Source organism: Excalfactoria chinensis, chromosome 4 (assembly GCF_039878825.1).
Source record: "Excalfactoria chinensis isolate bCotChi1 chromosome 4, bCotChi1.hap2, whole genome shotgun sequence".
Taxonomy (NCBI): Eukaryota; Metazoa; Chordata; class Aves; order Galliformes; family Phasianidae; genus Excalfactoria; species Excalfactoria chinensis.
This window is the reverse complement of record NC_092828.1, coordinates 61,959,985-61,984,353: the sequence shown is the minus strand read 5'-3', so window position 1 is coordinate 61,984,353 and position 24,369 is coordinate 61,959,985. Positions and strand designations below refer to the sequence as shown.

The window sequence follows — 24,369 nt, the reverse complement described above, 5'->3', positions numbered from 1 at the left end:
CAGGTAAGCAGGGATCTCCAGCAAGTGATACCTACACCTCCATGCCAACCCTTACATGAGTTCTGGGATGGGGTGGATCCTGGCTCCAGCCCTTCCAGTCACTCATGTACATTGCATGCATCTGAGCTCCCCTGGGTGGGTCCTCCCTTCCCACTGGGTGCATTGTATCATCATAACAGGTTGTGATTTACCTTTTCTGCTATAGTTATGCAAATAAATGAATGTTGATGAAGTATGTAATTTTAGTGTTTATTTAAAGTCTGAATTTTCACATGGAAATTTATTGTTTATTTTTAATCTCTTTATATGGTTGAGAAAATTTGTTACTCATTAGTTAGGTACCTTTCTGCATGTATATTAAAAAAAAAAAAATCCAAAAAAAAAAAAAAGCAAAAAACAATCACATAAATACATGTTTATTGTGTTAGAGAACTAGGAAAATTTAATGCTTTCTCCCCCCAGCTGTTATAGAGAATTCATTATGTCCTAATTCTTAGCCTATGTCTTTAGAACAAGGATATTTAAAAACACACTTATATATCAGACATTCTGAAAGTTTTATTCCAGGTGTTAGTAGAACTCAGTAAAAATACACCGTTTTTCATTAGTCAAATCTTCTCTGTCACAATTTTGGAATTTTTCCATTTGAGTGCATTATTTTCGCTAAGGCTGGCCTAGGAAGTCTCTGGAAACATGCCTTTTACATTTCCACCAAATTAAGTCATATACTTTACCTTGACAGTTGCATAAATGCCTACTTAAAATGCTGGAGAATGGAGTACTGGGTCTTAGTACTTCATGGATGCCTTTCAGGACAGGCAAATTTCAAGAACTGTAGTTGACTGAATAACTTGAATGTCTGATTCAAATACCATGACTAAAAAAAGGAAACCGATAAAACTACTGTTCCTTAATTTACACCTGTGTATTAAATTTTCTGTGGGTAAAAAATAAAAAAATGTTGAAACTTCATTTTGTAATCTGAAATGCACTTTTAAAAAAGATATCACAGGCTACCTCATTTTTTGCCTTTGAATTACAAATAAAATTTATTTTCATTTAAGGATGTTCATTATCTGTTTTTCTTAAAAACAAACAAACAAAAAAACCATGTCTCACTCATAGCCATGTGTGCACCTATGTAGTGTTATGTTTCTGTCAAAGTTATGTTTTCTCAGATACGGATGTGAATACAAATAAATAAATAAATAGGCTTATGGTTCATTTTTAAATTGTATTTCACTAATCTGCCGTGAAGAATCCAACATTCTTTAGTCTGTCTATGTAAGGCTTTGCCAGCATAAGCTGTTTTCAAGACATGGTCCAAATGTACTGTTAGCAGCTAAAGAAAATATGAGATGGTAAGAAGGAAAAAAGTAGAGAGCTATGAAAAATTACTCATGAACTCAAATCAAGCAGACAACTCTTTCTTTGCAGATACCACTCAAACATGAAGGAAGGCAGAGAATATTTGCTATTCAAGTGGAAGAACTCCTGCAGCACAAGGTAGGACTGATAAAGTTTAGCACATTCATCATGAAGTTAAGGTCAGTGAACTAGTTATCTCATGCTTTATGGATCAGTTTGAGAGGATATTCAAAGCATATGGATTTTGTGCAGGGTAAAGCTGTCTGATTATTGTTAGTTATTATTTCTGTTTTGATTAACATTCTTATTTGTCTTTAGTTTTTTTAAAACAAAGATTCTGTTAAGTATCCAATCCAGAAAGCCAGTGTCACATAGCATTCAGAGAACAGTACAGAAAACTGTTACTTACCTAGCTTTACTGATAACTTACCCTGTTAGCCCGGCTTTGCTCTTCCTATTTCTATACTTAAAGGTACCCATCTGTAAAACCGTCATAATCTACTTTTCACAGCAAAGTTGTTAAGAGCAGATTCATGGAAGTGCTTTTACACCTTCTGATGAGCTCTATATTTGAGCAAATTCTTGCACCTTTTTGTTAAAAATTTACCAGTTGGTTAGTTGTAGTCATTTGATAAAGCGTTTAAGTAAGCAAATATATCACATGCAGGTAATTGCAGGAAGGTCACTGTATACAGTTTCTTCCTTAGAGGAATATAGGCAAACATGATTTCCCTGGATAGATCACACAGTTGTGCTGTGATGATACTTTCTTACTGTTTATAAATCATTTCAGAACAATGTTAGGTTCCCCGGTTAAGGGTTCATTTGAGTGTATGTAGATGTACTGACACCTGTTTCTGGGCTCCTATTGTTTTATGTACACTGAATGGAGAGAAAAAGGCATTTTTAGGACTCTCGACATACATACATTAGAGTGAAAAGATATGTCCCATAGAAGTGTCTATTTCTATGGACTACCAAAGGAGCTATGGTTCAAGTGTAGGCTGTACTGTGCCTACTGTGCTGGTATCATAGAATCACTGTGGTGTCCCCCAGTCACCAACTGAACTTAACGCCATTAACCACTATCCTCTGGGCATGGCGCTCTAGCCAGTTCCTTACCCAAAGGAGGGTGTACCTGTCCAGGCTATGGGCAGTTTCCTCAGGAGAATACTGTGAGAGACAGTGTCAATGGCTTTTCTGAAATCTAGGTAGATTTCATCAACAGCCTTTCCCTCATCTACCAGTCTGGTCACCCAGTTGTAGAAGGAAATGGGGTTGGTCAAGCATGACTTGCCTTTCATGAAGCTATTCTGGCTTGGCCTGATCCCCTGGATGCCATGCACATGCCATGTGATCATACCCAAGATTATTTGTTCTGTAACTTTCCCTGGTACTGAGGTCAGGCTGACAGGCCTGTAGTTTCCTGGATCCTCCTCATGGCCCTTCTTGTAAATGGGAGTCACATCAGCAAGAGTCAGAGCAGTGAAAATTGTAGAAGTAGCAGTTTTACTCCCCTTTACTCCTTTACTCCCCTTTTGAGAGTATTTGTAATTTGTTGCACAGCAGATTGCATAACTGTGTTATATTTTTAAATTTGTTTTGTAACTAACTTATCTGATATAAAGTGAAGAGATAGACGGACACATAGCTAAAGTATTTGACACACAGGTGATATGATGTCACTTACAGAGATTTTGAGGACAACTTGAAGTAAATGTTTGGGTAGAATTGTGGGACAGCCAGACTTACTAGCAGCTGAAAGTTACAGATTGTGATGCTTGAAACCTTTTATCTCTTCTATTGGCATTTTAGTAGCAACACAAAAAAATAAGAACTCTTAAAACAGATAAAAAAACAAAAACAAACACACCTGGGGTATGTTATATAAGCAGTGAGGTTTAGGGAAATAATTTTATCAAGACTCCCCATGCATTAATCCATAATATAGACAGATTTATAAGAAAAATATGGGACAAAATGATAGTGTGATTGACGTGTGTGATGTCAATATGCATAATAATGCTTGCATTAATTAGAATCAATCATGTACATTATACACACAAATATGCACATAGAATTTGAGTATGAGTTTATACCATAGAAGTTAGAAATTCAGGGTTTGTTACTTTCTGTATTCCTTGAATTATTTCAGATAGAAGAGTTATAAGAGTTTTGTTTGACTACTATGTACCAGTAATATGTTACTGGTACATGCATACTTCTTATTCTTAATATCAGGTTCTAGTCTTCATAATTCCAGGAATGCAAAGCAGAGAGGAAGGATAAATAAGAGCATGGCTTGAAGTCATTCACAATTAGACCATTTCCTTTATTTATTGCTGAAGCTTATAGGAAAAAGTATGAGTAGAAAGATTAAATATATGAAGTATTATGTTTTTATGTTCTTTGTGCAAGAGAAAAGGTAATTTCTCACTTCCACTGTTCCAGAGAAGTTAAAAAAAATAAAAAATTAAAAAAAAAAAAAAAAAAAAAAAAGAAAAAGGATGACTTCAAGAATAAATAATTTGGTTCAAAGCCCCAGCTAAGCGCTACGTGAGCTGTCATTATGTATGCAGTGATCAGATGTCTTTTATCTTTTTCAGAATGAAATAATAAATCTTCTCAATATTATGAAAAAATAATTGAAAATACCCCTCAATAATGAGATGCTAGGATTGTTTTTTATATACTTTTCAAATAAGAAACTGTTTTTAAGGACCAAAGCAATTGCTTTATTGTTATTGCTGAAAACGCCATTAATTTTCTTTTCAATTAACAACTCTGTATTAACAAATCAAAAGTATAGCCATCAAATCTCCCTCCCAGTAATTCCTAGGTACAAGTAGTTAAAGGTAAATTTGAAACCTCTCATTCAGTGAACTATGTGATTTATCCCTCTGAAAGATTGCCAAGTCTGTTTACAAATTATGATCCTCCAACTATTTTCAGCTGTGCAAAAGAATTGCTCTCTTGTTTAATCCTAATAAATCCCAGCTAACTTCTACTTGAGGAATGCCATTGCATTCAAGAAGTAATTATGTATTCTGCAGAACAGGCTAAAATGGTACACTCAGCACACTAAAATACCAGAGGCAAGGTATTGGATAAACAGATTCAAGAACAAAATAAGCAACGCACCAACCATCCAAACAAAAAACCCAAAACAGCAAACAAAACAAAAAAAATCCCAAAAAACAACCCAGAAAAAAATGTCCGTCCTGCCAAGAAACTGACGGGAAAGAGATGCTCCATTTTAGTGACCAGGACCCTGGTGCAGAAAAATAAATTTGGTTATTGTTTCTGCTGTGAATATTAAAAAAAAAAAAAAAAAAAAAAAAAAAAAAAAAAAAAAAAAAAAGTAAAGAAAAAGATTAATTTTGGAGTTGTTCTTCCAAAGGCTGATGAAGTTATCTTCACAAAGTGGTGGGAGTTTTCTGTGTATCAAAGCACATCAGCACATCCCCCTACTGCAATGCTGCAATGTGCTAAACAGTGTACTTTGAAGAACATGTACTCAAATGATCTCAGTGTCTCACTTCATTGTCAGCTGACTGAAAGAAGAGCCTCATTACATGAGTATTAATTGGCCATTAAGGTTCCATTTGCTCTTCTTTTCTAATTACTTCATATTGTCTCAACTCAATAAATGACCCCCCCTATAGATATGCTCATTTGCAAACTGTTGAGAGATCTTCCTTGATCTTCCTTTCCAATCTATATTATTTAATAGACTATACAATACATTTTATAGAAGCAGAAAACCTATCAGTTATTGTAGGTTTATAAAGAGCTCTGTATCATTTTGTCATCCACAAAAAGAGCTTGCCCACTGTCACTCGATAAACAGGCTTTAATAATGACATAACCACAGTCCAGTATGCATTCCTTAGATAAAGTACTCATTAGGTTAATGTAAGAGCACTGAATTTACCCTGCATTTTATTTATATAATGAGTTCCATTTTATAAAATAAAGCTTATGAAAGAAGAAATTGTTGGCTCATAGAGAAGAGATGGATGAACATAATAACACTTCTGTTTGAGGGATTTATGATATATATTTAGCATTGCAGACAACATAGTATATCACTGCCACAGACAATGTGAAAGATACATTATTTGCCTTTTATTTTATTTTTTTTTACCAGCCTAAGTTCTTTTCAGATATCATTTTAGAGATTTATAAATCAGTTCCGTTTCAAGTTATTAAAAAGTCTGTTGAGCATTATAATGCAGCTCCAAAAGATGGCAAATTATTTCACTTCTATTGTTGTTGAAGCCATTAATATTTCCTCTATATTCCATGATATTTAACCTAGATAGAAGAAGCACTGATGCCAGTATTGTGAAAATAACAGTGTGAGAGCAAACAGATAAAGCATTTGTGAGAAATGTAATAGATTTATCTCAGACATCTGTGTATGTTGAAGCTATATTCTCTGGTTGGGTGCCACAGTTAATCATAAAATACTGAAAATAAATTATTCACTGGGAAAGAGCTTAAAGGAGCAGGCTTAGTATTGTATTACACGAGCGATATCCATAATGTTAAGTAATATATGTTGGAGGAATGCATGCAATTAGATATTTTTCTATTGAACTTCACAAGAGCATCCATCTATGGTTAAGTAAGTTCAAACTACTGTTAACTCATAGATAGGTGTTTTATAGAACATTAAATATTATATGTGCATTGTTCAGTATGACCAGATTTAAAAAATTATGGCTTTGTAAAAATGCAAAAGGTAGGAACATAATTAAAATTCAAAAAAGCAAAATATTTGAATGAAAATTCAAAACATATTTTTTTTTCATTTTCCATGGCCTCTAGGAAGCTAAACATGCTACTTCAAAATGCTACTTTTATCAAGGGTAAATGTACCCATTAAAACAAATATTTATATATTGGAAATGAATTTCAAAAATTGATCCAGTAGCACTTTGTTTTGTTGTAATATGGCAGTGTTTTTCAGATACCTCTGATGGCTGTAACATCAGCAGTAGTCTCAGTTGAGAATGAAAGCAGGTTGCAGTACAGAACTGATAATGACTGAAAACTGGTGAATTACAATCTAGCTCTGTGTAGAGAGTATCATCACTACAAGTTTACATTTTCTCAAGTAATAATTTGCTGCTTTATTTTTATAATTTCACACAATCTATTCTACTCAGATCCATGTATATAGGTGGATGGATGTGTAGTAGTGGACAGTATCTATTAATTCTATTTAATCAAGCTGGAAAACAATTGAAGATATTGAACAAGTTCTGCCTTGTTTTCTTGGAAATATTACTTTTTGAATTGACTTTTTCTGTATTTCTCCCCCATCCTTTTGATTGTTTTACCCCCTGACTACTGTTCTATCTCAAGATAGAAAAATTTCAAGGTTCTCCTTTTTGGCCATATAAATCCCACTTAGCTAACTGTGTTGTGCCATGTCATATATAGTCTATATGAACTATTCGTAAATGTACATACAAATATTAATATAACTGCGGCTTACTCATGAAACCCTAAATTCTGATGTGAAACTGATGTAAAAGGCATACTTGAAGATTCCTTGATTTGCTTTTGAATACCTCTCCTTTCCTTAGTCTATCTTTGTAGGGAGAAAAAACAAACAAACAAACAAAAAAACCTGTGACATTTCAGTAGCTGACATTTTAAACTCAACTACATTTCATCTTCATTTTCACTGGTGATTAATTTCTAAATCTATAGAATCTCTGATCAGAAAAAATATTGGCTTTCTAGCAGGAATCAAGTGAACCCTGATAAGAATTCTGCTTACTGCTATGAGAAAGATCACAAGGGGTAGAAGGGCAGTCTTGGATGAAATGTGCAGATTTTGTTTGTGTTATCTCTCCTATTTAAAGCTCATTCAAACCTCTTATAAAATTATAGTGCTTGTATGCAATAATGAAGATAATTGTTCAACGATAATGGTAAAGCTGAAAAAAGTAAACTGGTAGTCAGTCTTCAAGTGTGGAAAAAAATGTTTTCTTCATTTATTTTCAAGAAAATAGGCATGGATGTTTTGATAGGTGCTTTGTGAATTTTTGCAAGATGATCTTCATTGGTAGCTTCTTTTTTACAAGAACAAGCCCTGTGAGGACCAAAATTCCTCTTTATCATAATGGCCAGAAAAGAGATACCTCCAGGATAAGGGAGATAATAAGAACTGCAATTGCTGTAAGTCCCATTAACTCTAGCTTTCACAAAGCAAAAGCAATGCACACTCAAACAAATCATTATTTATAATGAATTCTGAAAATAAGATATAATGCCTGAAGCCAAATTCAGATTAAAGTCAATATGATGAAGCACCATTAGTCTTTTGGAGTAAGAATATGGGAAAAAAAAAAAAAAAAAAGAAAAAGAAAAAGATTACAAAAGAATGTTTATACAATTAGGAACTAGTTCTGGATACAACATGGGCATCCCTATGGAGCTATGCCATTGCTCAGGTAGGAGAGCCATGATTTGGGGCATATTCAAAATGCTGAGCCTGAGCCATCTCTAGTGTTGCCTTCTAGTGTCTGTACTCCTAATGGTGAAAATTGAAACCATCAGTTGGGTCATCTAAAAGGACCTTAAATTAGGAAAAACTTAAGTTAGGTTTATGATCTGTATTGCTTCCCAGAGGAGTCTATTTTTATATTAGTCAGACACGCACAAAGTTGTGATGCATTATGTTGTATTTGTAATTGTAAAGGATTTCATTACATATGACTTCTTTGTTAGTAGTTTACCATTAAGAATCATTCATTCATGTCATTTGTTTCATGTAGTTTAACACTAAAAAAAATGCTGAAAGAAATCAAACTGTATTAAAGCTACACTTTATGCCCAAAAATTATTTCCTTGAAAATCACTCAGCATGAGCTGACAAATGTGGGGAATTAGGTTGAAAGACTTCAAAGATCATCTAGTCCAACTGTCCACCTAATATCAGTATTGCCTGTAAGTATTACATCTACCCTTTCCTTAAGCACCTCCAGGGATGGTGACTCCACCAGTTCCCTTGGCAGCCTGTTTCAGAACATGACCACTTTTTCTAAGAAAATTTTCCTAATATCCAACCAGAACCTCCTCTGGCACAACTCGAGGACATTCCTTCTAATTCTATTGTTATTACCTGGGAGAAGAGCTCAATTCTCATCTCACCACAACTTTCTTGACAGGACATCATTTTAGCTCATATAAATGAAGGGTCAGAAATTGTCTTTGCTGGTAATCAGGCCCAGAGAAGAGATGGTGAAAGGAGCAGTCATGATCCCACAAGTTAACGCTCATGGTATATCTTTTAGATTGTGCTCTTGTGGGTGAATACATCATTAAAAGAGACAATGGCTAGTGTCAATGGTTTACATGCTGGTTTAGGCCAATTCTGTGATTAGCAGAGTAAGGGGGACCGACAGACGATCCCCTAGATTCTAGATCCCCTTCTAAATGCAAATATTGAAACTTTTTATCCTTCCCACCTTCCATCTCTGTACCTGGAACACCTCACTGACAATCTAGAAGAATTAAAATCTTCACTAACCATAGGAAAGGAAGTGATGTAATACTAGTATTGTTTGTATTTTATAAACTATCCTGTAGGACTTTGTCATTGTTTTGTAATGTTGCTGTCAATATATGGATGATTTAAAAACTACATATCCTAGATGGTGGTATCTAGTGGTTAGGTTTCGGTGCTCTCACCCCTGTGGCCTGGGTTCAATTCGGGAACCATCCTTTGCAAAGTCCTCTGGAATATGTAGTTAATATGTAGTTTTTTAATGATCCATACTGCATATGATGTTATCATGTGGAATATTGACAGCAACATTACAAAACCATGACAGACTTTTATGATCTATCATTTTACATGGAGTTCAGTTTTTTTTATTTTTTATTTTTATCAGAGATGGAGCTCTTGGCAACAGATAACAGACAACAGACACCTATACACAGTGAACTGTTGTTCTGAATATTTATGCTGAAAGTGTACGGTTTCTCTCCTTATATAAAAAGACGTAATCTATTGTATGAATGCTCATCAATCAAACTGGACTTTCTACTGTATAGGCTGTTCTGTTTTACCTTAGAGACAAGTTTATCTTAGTACAGAAACATAGTCATAGGAAAGCCCTCTTGGAACCTAGCTATTGACTTCATGTTTTCACAGCTATACTAACAGTTTTTTGCTCTCTTTCATCATTTTGAAATTCCTTCTACTTCATCTTCCTTATATGACCTGGACATACTGCAGCTTATGTTTTCTTAGCATCTGCAGAAAGCCTTCAGGAGAAGCTAACAGGGGAAACAGTATATTCATTTAACATGATTATTCCTATGGAATAGAAAATGAATTTTTCTATGAAATTTTTAGTCCTGTAAAGGCAAGGATAGTAGGAAAAAACACATTATTTGTACCTTGTACTTTGAAATTGTGGGGAAACTTATAAAATAATTGCATTTATTTATTTATTTATTTTTCCAGTTTAGGGGTTGGGGAATTGTAAACAACCTAAAAATTTTAGCAAAATTGTTAGAATTAGGAAGTATAAAAATTCTTCAAATTTTATTTATACCATGGAATTTTCCTATAAACTCTGTTCTCTCGAGTACTGAACAGTATTAATGTGGAAAATAATATTCAAATACAAGCCACCTGAAATTATTAAATATTTCAATACATGAGTTTAATCTCCTGCTTTCCAGGTTTGGCCAGTGCTAATGATAGAAGAGCAACATAGATGCTGAAACTGTCTAACTACAACAACTACTAATCCTGATATGCAGCCTTCTCACAGTAGTGTTGTTATGGTGAGATTGTACTTATGATATGAAATACCCCTCCAACAGAAAATTAAGAATTTCAGTGGGAGAGATTTGGATTTTTGCTAGGTTATAAACTCTCTAAATTTCATTTGCAGTTTTTATATTTACTGACAACATGACATGAAGTCTGTTTTATTTTTGTAACTCGTACCTCATTGTAACTTTTATTTGTGAATAAGCTCTAAATAATTCAAAGTCCATTATATTTTTTTCCGTTTGTCCTGACTAGAGTAAATAAAAGTGCAAAAATGCTGGGCAAACAGATGAGAGCAGCACATGGAACTGGAAGCAATGGGGTGAGATATAAGGATCTGTGCTCTCCATGGATCCATAGATCTCTCCTCTCTATGCTGTCCCAGATGGCAGCATATCCTAGATCAGGCATGTCCAGCCCTCTGCCCAGCTCAGCTTGCACTGTGGTCACCCCCTGCTCTGTGCTGTCATGGCAGCAGCTCTTCTCCACTGAGTAGCCTGGCTGCATGTGCACACTCATCCTCAGCAACTACCAAAACACTGGTTTGCCATTAGCACTCTTCAGCCAAAAGCAGTACAAGGGAGGGCTCAGTACAGTGATATCACCACCTCTTGCACCTTCCACACACACAGTTAAATCAAAACCTGCATGTATTACATGTTATATGTGTTCATGACACATGTTGAGGATGCAGTAATTACCGATAACAATATTTTAACCTATTCTAATGTCATCTTAAAAGAAAACAGAACTCTTCAAAAGAAAAACTGTGAATGAAAAAAGAGTGTTCAGTGAAAAACAAATAGTTGAGGAATTTTTTTTATCAACACAAATAATATGGCATTATTCTTAATTTGCAAGGAGATAGTGTCACTTTTCAAAGATTACAATTTGAAAACATATAATATGCAAAAACAAGCTGCCAAATTTGATGCATATCAAGGAATGCTTCATAAAGGCAAAATAACAGTGTTGGAAAAATTCTGGCACGTTAACCAAATTTCTTTTCAAAAGAAATGCTGATTATGAGGTCATAGTTTCTTTTTCTGTAGTAAGCTATCTAAGTCAGCATAAAATATTTAAAAGATTTGATTTGCAAAATGAAATAAAAAGTCTTATATGGACTGAAAAGGAAAATTTGTGCCAGAGCATAAAGATTAAACATGGCTCACAGATCTAGCATGTTTGGTGAATTTGACCACTCATTTAAATGAGATAAGCATTCACACTTTAGGTGAAAATCAACTTATCTCTGCAGTTTCAAATGATAACAGCATTCAAAATGAAATTTAAATTATGGTAAGCTAAAGTGATGAGAAATAATTTTATGCATTTTGATACATTGGTTAAACAAACTCATGTGAACAGTGGAAAATATGCAGCTTTACTTTCCATTTTGGTAAAGGAATTCGATAAGTTTAAAGGTTACTCAGAAAATCATTTTTTTGTATACTTGTGACTCCATTTTCAGACAACATAAATACATTACATTCAAATTCTCAGATGGAATGTATGGAGTTCCAACTCATATTCAGTTCAGCATTTTTATCAGGTCTCTTTACTAGAATTTTATAATACCTATTTTACCAGAGAGAAATACTCTGTGCTTCACAATCACTCCTTATTCGTGTCATTGCTTTTTGGCAGTACTCACATTTGGCAGCAACTGTTCTCAAGAATGAAGTACAGGATGAGTAAAATTTCATCAAAAATATCTGATGAACACCTCAGCTAGAATTGCAACCACTACGATCAAACCAGACTAATGCACTAGTTTCACAAAATCAACATCAAATATGCAACTAATTTTATGGTAATTGCAAATGCGGGTCTACAGGAATAATGAAGGTTTTGCTCACAGGATAGCTGGAGTATACATGTGTATACAAAAGATCTAGACTGTAGCATATGTTGTCAGTGGGAAAGAGTGTGTCTTTGATTTTAAATTGAGCTCATATGGATTTGAAACCCTCAGTATGATTCTTGCTAATTTATGGATGCAGATTGAAAAAGCTCATGTCTCCAGTTCATTTAGCCTTCTATAGACTTGTGTAAATGAATTAATCAAATACAGTATGTTATTTGAAGGCTTTCAAATTGTAATGGTCGGAATAATATGTTTTAAAAAGTGAGAGTAGGAAATAAAGTTCTCTAAAGCTAATAAATGACAAAATCTAAATTCAGTACAACTTGAATTTTAGCACTTTATACTGCTTTCAGGATAAATTTCATTTTAGGCTTTCTGACTGAGTCATGTAGTCCTGGTAAAATAGATTTCTAACTGCCTACTCTGTGTGTGTGTTTGATGGTTGTGGTGGAGGCTTTTAAGTGCATTTTATGTGTTTTCTTTCAAGTTATGATCATAGACTTTGGTTTGTTTTTGTTTCAGAAGTACGTCTTCTGAATTATGTTAATAAGCATTTATTCAGTTCTTGTCTTACAGTATCATTAGTGGTGGACAAAAATAGCAACCTGTTTTACATTTAAAATCATAAAATATTTAATCAAACGTACAGAAAATGATCGAGCACTGACGGCATAATTTCTTCTTTTTTTCTGAAATTTCAGTGATTTATTTTTCAAATGTAATACTCTTTTAATACAGATTTTTCAGAAATTTAATATTCCGTTCAAGGTGTTTGAAGAAAAAAATGTAGTTAGTGCAAGTACCTCACAGTGTGAAATATTTTCTCTCTCTAGACCATGTAAGAAGACGCTCACATCAGTAAATCTGTTTCTATAATGCAAAATAGATTGTCACTTCTTCTTAGCCATTTTTTATCCTCTGTTACCTTCCCTCTTTGCCTTTTCCCTTTCCCTCTGATGATGAGGAAAGGCAAAGGGAAACAACAATGCAGTGTCATTTTCTTCAACAGGTCTCAGATACTCCAGATTGCTTCCTATATCCCATGATGTGGATTGCTCATTCTGGAATTGCCCAATTGTCTGATTTGTGTGTGTATGTGTGTGTTATCAGCAAGCAGTTCTGATTAGATAAAGAAAACTAGACCCTGGAAAACTGGACACTGGCATACATGAATGGCTTGAAAATTGTCCTTATTTCACCATATTTTTTGTATCTGCAAATATATTTTGTGCAAGTTGGAATGTAGCAATGAATTTATCAGACAATTGTTTACACAGGTGTAAACAGAAGCTGGTTTGATAATCAGAGCATTTCAGTAATAAAATTGCTCATTTATTTCAGAAATGAAATAGTACTAAATGTGTGGCCTGTCTTTTCATTATTTTTTTTTATTTTTGTTTTTTACAAATAAACATTCTTATTCTCTTTTCCCAATTGCTTGTACAGGCTTTTGTTCTTTTTATCTGCAAAGAGTGAATTCAAAACACTATTGAATCTGTATAGCAGCACATCAGACTTGGCTGAAGCAGATGACTACAAAAGACATTAGGTAAGGGAGACATGAACCTCAAATTTGAAATGATGCGTGCCACTCTAATCTCCTTCTAAAAAGGTATGATTTTTAGATTAAGATAATCTGTGTTGCATAAGATAGCATAACACATGACATTTGGTTTAGTAAGCTATAGTTAGAAAGAAAAAGTTTTTCACCTAGCATCTGCAGCCTTTTTAGTAAATTAATAAACAACTCAGAGATAATTATTTTTCACTATGTCCCTATTACTTTTGTTCTTTCTCTGTTAGATTCGTGTAGACTCGTGCTGTGGTTCTGCCCTACTTCAGCAGTAAGCTGGTTGATATTTTTTCCTCTGTGATGTCTTTGATTATATCCCCATAAAGATGAAAAAAGCTTCATCAGATTTTAGTTTTGGTCTAGGGACTTTTCCTAGCTCTCAAGCCTGAATGAATATTTAAGCAACTCATAATGCAACAATTGTTATTCTGAGGATAAAATAAAAAGAAATATTCTACTGAACGTCACAGTAGCCTGATGAAAAGGTAATGGCACTTCTGCAGATTAGAATAAAATCAAATACTAGTTGTTTTGGTCAATTTGACTTGCCAGCATCTTCTGCTTTAATCTCTGCATAAATTAGAAACCTTTTCTCTGTTCAAATTCCTGCGGGGTTGCTGTCTTTGGCTTCTGTCTACTTAATTCAGCTCACCTAGTGAATGCTTTTGGATAATGTCATGATATTTCCATCAAAGAATTCAAAGTTGGTGAGAAGAAAGGTGTCAAACTGCTATTATTCGATAGAGATGAGTTTCAGTGATAAGCCTTTGATTTGGTGGATTCCTCCAGCACTTTAAAGGATGTTAGTGAATAAACTGAGATACATGATCCAAGGGCATGTTTTTGTTTGCCCAGCATACCTGCAGGCAAGGTAAAATGCAATTCTGCCAACAAAAAAAATGAAGCTTCCAGTACCAGCTGCTGTTTAAGAAGAAGGGTATGTCAGCAATTGCACTGGCTTTTGGGAAGAAGGAAAAAAGGATTTATTCATGTTGGTTATTTCTTTGTGAAAGAAAGTAACTTTGGTCATGGGATAAAATCTGTATTCATTAAGTTGTGATCTAAATCTGCTCGGTTCAGTGTATTCTGGTCTTCCTTACTTTTCTACACATAGATTCACTGAATAAATTCATTCTTTCCAGTAAGGCTGCTAAGTGTTAAGTCTAGTCCTCACATTACTGAGTCTAATTCTCTTTCTAGAGAACTGCCATTTCATGTTTTTTCTTTATTAAGCAGAAGATATGTTAACAAGGAAGGTTGCTATATGTCCAAAAATCCCTCTTATAGTTGTTGAGCAGTGTACTACAGACTAAAAAGAAATAATATGCAATGATTTTGGATACTGTTTCATAGATTATTTCAGCCTGTCCACAGTGTGCAAGGATTTGAGTATCATTTTACAAAATGTGTATATTTAAGTATTTTAAATTACCTTTTTTTACAGTGCCAGCTGAAAACATGGATAGACATCTTAAAGTGCCTACAAATACTGCTCTTTCTCAGTGTAGTTAAATGACCTGGATGTTCTACCACCCTGACTCCGTGGGGGGCCTTGCAGGGTTGTATCCATTTCTGGAGGAGTAGAGGAATACGGATAAGTAAGAAAAACATAAGAAAACAACAAAAATAGTGTTTTTTTTTTCTTGAATGATAAGATTAGATTATAGCTAACAGAATCAAGAGCACATAGGCATGGCACATGATGATTATGATTTATGGGAGCATTATAAAGGAAGAAAATCAATATATAGTCTAAAATTTCTGTTTACTCAGTTTAGTCTAAGACTCTTCCTTCAGTTCACGATGACAGAGGAAGTCTACATTGATAAGAATGCTTTCTTTATTTCTCTCAAAATAACCTCAAGAACTGTTAATGTACAAATCCAGATTTATAAAAGTAACATTTTCTAGTCTTTGATTTCAATTAAAACAAACAAAACCAGCAAGTATGACCTGTAATAAATATCTTATGTTTAAGCTTAAGAGTGATATTGGATATGCAACTGCTACTAAAGAGCACTGTGACAGTGTAGTATACGATGGTTCTATTACAATCATACAAAATCAAAATATTAATCTGTCTTCCCTCCAACTCTTTCATTCCTCTTTGCTATGCCTGTAGCAAAGTGATGTTTTCAGTCAAAGATCCACAGTGTTATTAATTTATACTTTATTGCATTTTGTATCCAAACATATGTAGACATTAAATAAGGCATCATGGTTTCTTTTGTCTAATGAATGGTACACTTTGATTTGAAATGTGCTTTTTTCAAAGTGGTTGTCTGAAAATAGTATTTTCTATTATTAATATACATATGCATATATATTTTATGTTAAACCTAATATTTATAGATATTTAAAACAGAAAGATGCATTGGGAAGATAGATATGGCAATAGAGTGAAATTTCTGACTTTTTCTGCCTTGACCAATGAACACCAAAAAAACAACAATCAGTATTCAGGACTGAGTTAGTAAAGACACAAGACTAAAGAGACTAAAGTGTTTTCTGAATAGAAATGGTAAAGGCAAAATATGTTCTTCCTTAAGACTCTGTAGTTCTTGCTGCTATCTAGCCATTTTGAATTCTGTCTTTGAAAGTGTTTTCTTCTGGTCCAAACCCCATTATTTAGTTACAGTGTTTAATATTTCAACATCCTTTAGTCTTTAACATTAACTCCTACTCCTCAGAATAGTTTTAGGTATAATTATAGACCACAGAACTGTAATTACTGCACTGTAGAATATTAATAAAAATGTGTACTGACTTAGTAACTTTTTGTTGCCACTGAAAACACATTTTCTCTACATTTGCAATTATTAGTTACAGTTAAAATGTAGACATTTAAGATTTCTACTTAATATACCTATAAATGACATTAAAACTTGTCTTAGAATAAAAAAGAAAGTAAATAAATTCTGTGTGTAAAGATACTGGGAAATTCTCGACAGAAATAAATACAGTGTAAGCATTGGTCATTAATACTCCATCATGTTTCTGTAAAATAGAGAATTAGTAGCTTATATTTTTGTTGCTGTTGTTGTTTGTTTTTCAAATACTTTCTTCCTGTAACCTGTCTCTGATGGAGTGAATGGCAATATATGAAATAGAAATCAAGAGTCTGCATTACCACTCCAATCTCGTTAGCATCTACAACAGAATAGCATAAGGCTTAGTTAGTGATTTTGTTCCTGACCTATTTACATCCCAACTTTTAAAATTAAATTAAACCTTTTGTTTAATATAATTATTCCTTAGGAGCTCATTTGTATCTTTAAAATTAAGCGTATGATAAACAGCTATAAAGAATGGTAATATCAAGGAGAGAAAAGGACTGTTTATGGCATAATATAGCTGAAGACAAACACTCTGGAGCTATTAAAATGTGTCTAGAAGCAAAATAAGTAGAGAAAACACTCATATTTCCCAATAAATGTATATCTCAAGTTACAGCAGACAGGAATACATGAAGAACTTGCACACTGTAAAGACTAAACACAAATGTGTATCTTCCTTTAAGTTCATTCATTCACAGTAGAAAAACAGCTGCTCTGTAAGTGAGCATGGAAGATATGTCAAAATCCTAATGAATGGCCAGTATTTGGAGTCTTTTACAATTCATGATCATCTTGGTGTTTTTTACTTTGATCATTGACAAGCAATTTGGATTAGGTTAATACAAGTTTCCATTAGGTACTTTTCGATAGATGTTAGTGTATTTATTTCTCCTCAAAACACAGGCATAGGAATGCTGTTCATATAAAAAGTAGTAAACTGGGAAAAGAGATAAAGGTTTTGTACATTAATTTAATCAGATTATTTTTCCAAAGTTCATTTGTGATTATGATGGTACTTCAGTCACGCACAGAAGCAAAATGCTAATAAATGATCACAAGCAGGTAAGAGATGTTTCAGGTAGTCGTTGTCTCCCTAATGAATAATTGCATTCCTTTCTTAAGCATAATTATTTTTGTTCTTCTATTTTTCATAATTTTCCTTTAAAAATATGCATATATTTATGAATTTTAGTATGCTTGCTTCTCTTTTAAGGTTTATTTTATTTTATTTTAACCAACAGAACTATAGAAAATAGTTAACAGTCAAAATTACATCTTCATTAATGTAATATTTAAATATTGTAAACTGTCCAGCAACGATTATTCAACACAAATGCATGGTGATATTTGTGTCAAGTTGTTCATAATTAATTGCATGAACTTTAAGAAACTAAGAGACTAGGATTAGAAAGAAGAACATTGGATCATTTTGTTACGTGAAGTTGCTGGGTAATGGACACTGCTCAACATTTTTGGCAATTCTTTTACAGTAATTTCCACCCATTTCTACCTTTTTTTCACAAGTCTAAAATAATTATTAAAGATTACAATCTTCTGAGGTATGACCCTTTCTCTTCTAAGAGTAGTAGAATTTTTTTGTGGTTTTTCTGTTACGTTAATAAATTGATGCCAGATAATTGAAAACAAATGTGTAAGAACATTTTTTTCCCGTATTTTTTGTGTTTTTCATTCTTCTTTTTGCTAAAATTTACTTATATGACCAACTGATGCATCATTAATATTTTTCATGTTATTTATTTTTGTTTTGGTGCATATAATGTTTAAGACAAATCTCCTAGACTGTGGAAAAAGTGTAAATTCTTTGTCTCTGAGTGCCTTCCTGTCTCCTTATATTTATAATTCTTAAGGAATATAAACATTATGAGAGAGGAAAGAACTATTTTCAACAGTAGCATTGAAAAAAGTTCAACCTGTAGGGACATGCTTCAAAATTTCCAGGTGTTTGAGACTGACAAATTGAATCATTTCTTCTCTTTTCAGAACGATTTTGGAAATGAGTGTTAAAAAACCTAAGATTTACATTTCTAGCAACATGAATTATTTCATTTCTGAGAGTTTACTTGGAATATGAGTGAAAATAAGTATGCTTAACTACGAAGTGTTCTGCTGTTGAACTTCTTTGATTTTTTTTGTTGGTTTTTGTTTGTTTGTTTGTTTGTTTTCTCCTTTTTGAAACTAGTATTGCTAGCTTAATACCCTGGCCCATTTATTATTGTACACTGGTAGTGTCTTTTCAGATACAAATTGTAGTGCGAATAAAAATTTGCTTTTGAATTAAACTACCAACTCTCATAAAATTGAGACTTCAGTAGTTCCTTAGTTTTGTGGACTATACAAAGTCATTATTATACTAATGTGGTATTAGTCCTGTCTGTAGTTTATAATCTGTAGATGATAATGTATTAATTGGTTTTTCTTTTCTATTCTTTGAAAATATTCACTGAGATAGCATGAAAAAAAAATACCTTTAGTGTATGTAATTACATCTTCAGTACCATTTTGTATAAACTGTGCATTAAATATTTCATTTTATGCAATAAGAGCAGACAATGACATAATAATAAAACAACAACAAAAGAATAACAAAGAAAAAATGACCTGTTGCATAAGTTATACTTCTTGTCTATCAGAGAAGTTGACCTGGATTTAGAATGCCTGTAATGCTTATGAGAACTGCAGGATTAAGATATCTGGGTTCCACAACTACTTTTTCAAAGAGTAAAAACAGTTAACAGAATTCCATAAGGAGAATTGGAGATGGCCTTCCAGTGTCACTGTAAGATTATTTAACTGTGTCTTAGGGTCAGAGAGTGTATTTGCAAGATCAGTCTTCTGTCTGATCTCTTTTTATCTGTTAAGTGAATGTTTTTTAACAATTTTTCATCTTAAATTGAAGAGGGTAGATGCTATATACTTGTTTCAAAGACATGTGATGGAGAGGAAGAAAGAAAGACTGGGTTATTTTTTAACTGAACTGAAACTCTCCTGTAATGAGTTTTGGACTTTACTATGTTGAACTGGAAAGTAAAATGGTGAAAGAATTTCCTTCATTCTACATTTTGTTCAAAATTTCTTTGAACAATATACTTGTAATTGGTGAGCTGGTTGGCATAAATAGTATGAGGACTGCTCCAAAAGTTTTATTATTTTGGCCCATGACATCAGAGGCAGATGTTGGTGGTATGCCAATAGTCAAACTTTCCCACCAATATATCATTTCATTTTGTTGCCATGTGACTTGTGGCAGCAGAGGGGTAATCTGACAGAATGGCATCTGATATGGAAGTGTGTATGAAGCAAAGGTGTGTCATTGAATTTCTCTATACAGGAAAAAATGTCACACAGTGACATTCACTGATGTTTGGTGAATCTGTGTGGAGACCAAAGAGTGGATGTGAGAACAGTGAGGCGGTAGGTGGTGCATTTCAGCAGTTGTAACAGCAACAGTGATTCACTTCCACTGGTGTGGATTTTTATAAGTGCAGCATGCAGGCTTTTCTTCATCACTGGAAAAATGCATAGCTAATGGTGGTGAGTCTGCTGAAAAATAGTGCTTTTTAAATAAGAGTTTGCTCTCTCAAGTAATGTTCATGTTCTGTTTATATCTATAGTACTTTCTGTGCAAATAAACAGGAGATATTTCCTCTGGAGCAACCTACATACATGAAGACATCACATTACTCGATATATTAAAAAAGTTTATTAATACTTAAATATATTAGTTACAGCCAAAGTTACTGTCTCCTTATTAAAAAACAGAATGACAAAACAAACCAAAAAGCCTTGCGCACACAAAAAACAAGGAACAACAACTACAGAATGTAGAACATTCTCTGTGAAAACCGGTCTGCATGTGCATGCAAAATAAATGAACAAATCCAGAGGAAATTAATAATGGTCAATTTCCTTGCTACAGACAAGGTACAAATAATGATGACTTCATTTACTCTTCAATGATATATCAGTATTGCTGATGTGAGAGGGATCTGAATGTAACAACCATCCTGAAGTTGGTTCTTTTTATTTCTGTTTTGTGTCTACATGAAGGAAGCATAACTTTCCAGATGCTTTCAGGAGGAAAACAAGAACAGATATCTGATTCATTAGCCACCTTACACCATTTTACTTGGAAGTGTTACATTACTGGACAAGATGTCCTTCAGGAGAAAAATTATGTTGTAGCTGGTGGGCTATGATTGCACATAGGTTGAAAATCATATTACTGCTTCCAAAGAAGCAGAAAATATTGCCAGAGTTCTGGCCAACATCTACTTTTAAAATAAAGCAAGTACAAAATCTGTGTATGAGTTATTGTAGGATATATTCTATTATGACAGTTGGTTTTGTGACCCTTATCATTGTGTTTCTAAGTATAACAGGGATAATATATACAAATGAACAGAATATTATCTTATTCTGCAAGCATGTGCTCATGATAATGGTATTTACATTTGATATAACTGATATTTTCTTATCTGTTTTCCTTCATTACATGTATAGAGAAAAGTAGGGTATAATGTTTTGCTATTCTTTTGAAAATGCTGTGTATCACTAACAGAAAATATAATCTCACGGAAAGTCTGGTGTGAGCTTTGAAAACCTTAAATGCAATTAAGTAGGCTGGATGTAAGTGTTTTCTAAGTTAGCTAAACCAGCTCTCCTAACATGAGGTAGAGCTTATTTTGAGCAGCCAACAGCATGGACCAGTCATCAATGAAAGACCTTTCCTTGATGGTGCCTGGAAGCTTGTCACCATATATATGGTGATGTGGGGAGCTGGGGCTGCTGCACTGTCTCAGCAACCCTATGCTGCTCCAGCACACATTGTAGAGAAAGGTTAGTTACTTTGGTTCTTGGACTGATCTGCTGCATAAATATTTGCATGAAAGAACTGAAACTGGGTGTTTACATTGTACTGTTCTATTTATATGCCCATTTATTTAACCCACTCAAGATTTGTTCTTTCCTTTGAATTTGTCCTGTATTCTAGAAATTCTTTGTGACTATTCTAGAAATTCTTGTGACTTTGTGTGTTCTAGAAATTCTTTGTGACTAATTCTTTGATTCTCTATCATGCACCCTAACAAGTTTGGTCGCCCTGCCTGGCAGGGGGGTTGGAGCATCGTGATCCTTGAGGTCCCTTCCAACCCGGGTCGTTCTGTGATTCTATGATATCATAGTTGCTGACATTTGACACCTATAGAATGGCTATTTTCTGCACACAGCTTAACACAATAACATCAAAACTCTTGAGAAAGATATGGAATGTCTCCAATGCTTAGTGGCTGTGTATAAGTTTAAGATATTCCTCAGTTTCTTTCTTAGTTTCTTAATGCATTGACAGAATGTTACCTTTATTAGTAGTACATATACAGAAAGTTAATTACAATTCAAATAGCTCTCCCGACTAAAAGAAGTTTCTAACTAATAAATAAATAGAAATAAAATATAATTCGTATAGCCTGTGATTGTTTAAAAATTTATTTTGCTTTTCTCCTCCCAGTCCCTTTTGTTCTCTCCTTCGGAATTTTCCTAATAGCAAGAAACGTAGTGGCAGATAGATGTAGGCAAAAACTTATTCTAGCGTTTCTTCACCAGTACCTATGAAACTTCCTTTTCTTTCTTTCTTTATTTTTTTTTCCCCAAGAGAATTTGGCAGAGCTAGAATTCATTTACAAAGAAAAATAATTAGACTGTATAGCTAAGGGGATTACATAACTTAGCAATGAGGCTCTGAAAGAATATTTATGGGCAAAGCACAATGTGATGTAATTTAAAGCTGTTAGTGCTTTGAGAAGCCTTGCAGGTTTGTTTTGATAGGCATACAGAACTTACAATTTAAAAATATGTTCAGATGAATCTCATTTTATCAGGATCAATATATCTGTGAAAGCAGATCAGGGTTCGGGTCTTTTGTCATTTTGTCTGCTTAGTGTATAATATGTACAATGGAACTGAAGGTAGGGCTAAGCTGCATCTCTAATAAAAGCAGCTCTGCTTTTGCAGACAAGTTTGTCTTTGTAAAGCGGTTACAGTTGCAGAAGCAGAAGACAGTGCACAACAACAAAAGTTTTAAATAATGGAGGGAACAAAACATACTGAGCTATGTACTATTATGGTAAAATTGGATCAGATAGCTTATTCACACTGCTGTCTATCTATGTAGAGAAATGTAATGAAAAAAATAAAATCTGTTCAATTTAAACTGTGTCAAACCTCAATTACATGGGAAAGGCTCAGCCACTAAAGGTGATATGTGTAATATGTAGAGTCAAATCCGGAGTAGGCTGTTATCTGATGCTAGAAGCCAAGAACCTCTGTGGAAATTACATGGATAGAATGAAAGTTAAGCAAGCAATTTCTACCTGGCAGATAAAATGAGGGGTAAAGCAGAACTAATTAATTTGACTTTTATAGTGAAGTTCAAAGTCTACTCGGCTCTGGCTGTAAAGCCATGTTAGCTTCTGGACCCTACATTATTCAGTTTCAAAATTACATTGATCATTAATTCTGGTTACATAACATTACGTCTCAGAAGTAATACAGATTTAACATGTAATAATCATGGTAAGTGTTGTGTTTACAGGGCTTCTTGGTTTGCTTTTACAGAATGCCTGGGAGATATATGAGCAACTTGATATCTCCAATTTATACACTATGAGTGAAAAACATAGACTGAAGATATTCTATCTATGCTTTATTTGCATCTGAATGTGGCATAAGAAAGGAGCAGAGGAACGGCTTCTCTCTTGATGTGAAGATCCTGAAGACTAGTACGGGTTGAGGAGTATGTTTGTACCAGAGGTGGATGTTACTTTTAGACACTTTTTTTCCTTGTAGATAAATGTGACCTCACGAGGATCAGAGATGCATAAGGGTGATAAAAAGAGGTTATATCCCAGAACTGGTAAGTGTGAAATCATGAACTTAGACCAGGTACTATGTGTCTTAATTTGAGTAGGAAAATAAGCAAAAGCAGGTGAAGCCCTTATTGTAAGAAGCAATGAAAATGCTGTGGTGTTTCTTAGCAGAAGTTAAAAGGGTTCGAAGACATGAGAGCAAAGTAAAATAAAGATACATACTGTGTTAGGCTGTGGAAAGTTGTGGATGTCAGAAAATGCACATCCATGAGAGATGCTTGTTGCAGCATACGAAACCAACTTAGGGATCAGATGCCAACACTATCCTGAGTTAAAAAATCTCATGTGTATTTGACTTCATGAGCACTGAATGAGCACTGTAAGGATGAAATTCTAAGTAATAACATCAGATATGGATGAGGAATACAGGCAGAGGTGGCCAACTTCCAGTTCTAATGGGGAAGATTAAAGTACTTCAAGATTTCATTGAAACATGAGTATTGATTGGCTCCAGTAGCTGGAAATGCTGGTTGATAACCATTAGGATGAAAGTAGTGTAATAGTGCCCAATAATTTTTAATGACATGGAAAGAAGTTCCTGAAACAAGCTTCATCTGAAGATGAGAAAAAAAATCAATAGAGCAGCTTGATGAGATTTGTTTGGGGGTACTCGAGTGCAGAACTGGTGTATGTCATAAATATGATAGCAACTCTCCAGAGATTAAATTTCTATCTCTATTAATAATCTACAGAGATATATTACTTTATTTCACTTAAAGAAAATTACTTTTTATATAAATAAACACATCTTAACTATACATACATTTTTGTTTTTATTTTAGGACTAGGTCTGGTGGCCTGAATATCACATATCTTTTGTGCAGACTGCAAAAACTGTATATGAATGTTCATACTAATGAGCACACATTTGTGAAGGCACACAAGTAGATCTTTCACATGTGAATAAACCAATTAACAACCAGATATAGTTGATGGACAAAAAAGCTGAAAATTGGCATTTTTCAATGGCATTTAAG

General features: G+C 33.9%; 1 long non-coding RNA gene across 1 annotated transcript; it reads left to right on the top strand.

The window, feature by feature from the left end:
- The first annotated feature begins 739 nt into the window (after window positions 1-739).
- On the top strand, window positions 740-13,075 carry LOC140251082 (uncharacterized). The gene is made up of 3 exons (XR_011903364.1): window positions 740-834; window positions 1,438-1,506; window positions 13,051-13,075. It is a non-coding gene; the product is annotated as an uncharacterized lncRNA (long non-coding RNA).
- The last annotated feature ends 11,294 nt before the right edge of the window (window positions 13,076-24,369 follow it).